The sequence below is a fragment of the Sturnira hondurensis genome, unplaced genomic scaffold (assembly GCF_014824575.4).
Source record: "Sturnira hondurensis isolate 20B ecotype Veracruz unplaced genomic scaffold, ASM1482457v3 Scaffold0017436, whole genome shotgun sequence".
Taxonomy (NCBI): Eukaryota; Metazoa; Chordata; class Mammalia; order Chiroptera; family Phyllostomidae; genus Sturnira; species Sturnira hondurensis.
In genome coordinates, this window is record NW_028090067.1 from 1,836,466 (window position 1) to 1,839,363 (window position 2,898).

The 2,898-nt window shown below is 35.9% G+C and overlaps 1 pseudogene; it reads left to right on the top strand.

The window, feature by feature from the left end:
- The first annotated feature begins 912 nt into the window (after positions 1-912).
- Positions 913-1,328, top strand: LOC119002427 (60S ribosomal protein L22-like; annotated as a pseudogene).
- Positions 1,329-2,898: the final 1,570 nt, after the last annotated feature.

The window sequence follows — 2,898 nt, forward strand, 5'->3', positions numbered from 1 at the left end:
GGTCATCAGTGTTTATATGACATTGGTTCAGAGGGCCAAGGATGCAAGGGCAGAAAAAGAGGGAACTTTTTCAGGGATTGGCCCCTGGAGCACACCAACATTAAGAGGTCAGGGAGAAAAGAAAGAACAAGTGAAGGAAACCTGGAAAGAGCGACAAGTTAGGAAGAAAGCCACGACAGAATGGTGTTGGGAGGTCACATGAACAAATTATTTCCAGGAAGAAGAAGTACTGATTGATGCAAACAGGTCAAGTAAGATGAAGATTGAGAATAGGCCACTGGATTTAGCAAAAAGGAAGTTACTGATGAACTTGAAAGACAAATTGGGTGGAAAAAGAGGAAATGGGAGCCTGATCAGAGTAGATATTAAAAAAAGGAAAGATAGATATTAGAAAAAAACCAGCAAAGTAAATTTTTCAAGGTAGTTGCTATAGGGTAGAAAATGAAGCATTTTTACTCTTAGTAGGAAAAGGTAAAAACTGACACATATTTCAAAAATCATTTAATCCCGATGGATAAATTTCTCAATGTCTTCACAACCACAGGTGAAGTTTTCAATATCTGAAAATAATTCTAATTTTAGTAACAACTGTTAAAAATTATTTTTATAGAAAAAATGAACTCTAGGAAATGCTTTTGTAAAAAGTTACTAAAAATGAAAGTCACATTTGATCTGACAACTTAGGAAAGGGAATAGCTTAAGAGAAAAAAATCACATGAAATTTTGTGGAACTACTTTTCTAAATTAAAAATAAAAAAAAACAGACAAAATATTTTAAAATATAATGTTCTCACATACTGAAATTAAGATTTAGAGTGTCATGAAGCTAACTATGATCTCAAATACACCTGTTGATTTGAAATGTCTTTTTGAGGCAGTTTGAGCAACTCCCTTTCTCTCTCTGTGGCTGCCATGGCTCCCATGAAAAAGCTTGAGGCCAAGGGGAGCAAAAAAAGAAGCAGGTTTTGAAGTTCATCCTTTACTGCACCCACCCTGTAGAAAGTGGAATCATGAATGCTGCCAATTTTGAGTAATTCCTTCAGGAGAGAATCGAAGTGAACGGAAAAGCTGGGAACCTTGGTGGAGAGGTGTAACCATTGAAAGAAGCAAAAGTAAGATCACTGTAACTTCTGAAGTGCCTTTTTCCAAAAGGTATTTGAAATATCTGACCAAAAATATTTGAAGAAGGATAATCTACATGGCTGGTTGCATGTAGTTCTAACAGCAAAGAGAGTTATGAACTGCATTATTTCCAAATAAACCAGGATGAAGAAGAGAAGATGAGGGTTAAAACTCATTTATCTGGTATGTTTTGTATGAGTTCTTGAATAAAACCTAGAAATCAAAACAATAAAATAAAATGTCTTTTTGACTAGTCCCTTTTCCTTCGTTCCACCATTATTCCCCTCTCCCCTCCCCTTTCTCCCCATTATTCCTTTCTCCCCTCCCCACTGTCAGTCTGTTACATGTTTCCATGCCTATCTTTCTATTATGTTTGTTAGTTTATTTTATTCATTAGAAACCTCTTGTAGGTGAGATTTTTATATGGTATTTGTCTTTCACTGACTGGATTATTTCACTCAACATAATCTCTATTTCCAACCATGCTGTCATGAAAGGTAGGAGTTCTTTCTTTCTTTATGCTCCATAGTATTCTACTATGTAAGTTGTACCACAGTTTTTTTTATTCACTCATTTACTGATGGGCACTTGGGCTGTTTCCAGCATTTGGCTACTGTAAATAGTGCTGCTATGAACACAGGGGTGCGTAAGTTCTTTTGAATTGGTGATTATGAATTCTTAGGGTATATACCAAGCAGTGGAATTGCTGGGTCAAAAGGCAGTTTCAACCTAGCTGGTGTAGCTCAGTGGATTGAGCACGGGCCTGTGAACCAGACAATCACGGTTTGATCCCCAGTCAGGGCACATGCCTGGGTTGCAGGCCAGTTCCTGGCAGGGGCCAGTTCTCAGCAGGGGATGCACGAGAAGCAACCATACATTGATGTTTCTCTTCCTCTCTCCTTCCCTTCCCCTCTAAAGATAAATGAATAAAACATTTTTTAAAAAGGCAGTTTCAGTTTTAGGGTTTTTTGAGGAAATTCCATACTGTTTTTTTTCTTTTTCTTTTTTTAAACTTATTTTCTTAATTTTATATATATTTTTAACTTTTTAAATTGTTGTTCAAGTACAATTGTTTCCATTTTCCCGCTTCACTCCCCTACACCCCAGTGGCTGCACCAGTCTGCACTCCCGCCAACAGTTCATTAGGGTTTTCTTTTCTCCACATCCTTGCCAACATTTGTTGTTTGTTGATTTATGTTGACATGGGAATTGATTATGGGAGTGCAGTGTGGGATGGGCAGAGGAGGGCAAATGGGGAAAATTGGGATAACTGTAAAAGAATAACAATAAAAAATAAACTAAGAAAAATTTTGTGCGAGTTAGTACTGTACATTGAGTATCTGACTCAATATGGTTTTAATCAATCTACAAATGAGATTTGTTCCTAAAAACTTACATATAAGTTGAATTTATGCAAACTTAAAGTCATTAAGAAGACAATAAAGCAACCCTATAGTGAGTCAAAAATTAAAAATAAAAAAGTATGTTTTTGTTATTTTTTTATGATGCAAGTAAATTGATCTTTCAAGTGCTATAGCAGAAAAAGATTCACACTTCTTTGTCCTTCTTTTATTGGTTCAGACTAATATTGAATTCCAGGTCAGGAATTCAAACTTATGTTCATGATGACTCCAGTTACTTCTTATAAAAGTATACTGGTTGACAAGGAGGTAAAAGACCTGTATGCAGAAAACTACACAACACTGAAGAAAGAAATCAAGGAAGACACAAACAAATGGAAACATATACCATGCTCATGGATTGGAAGAATTAACA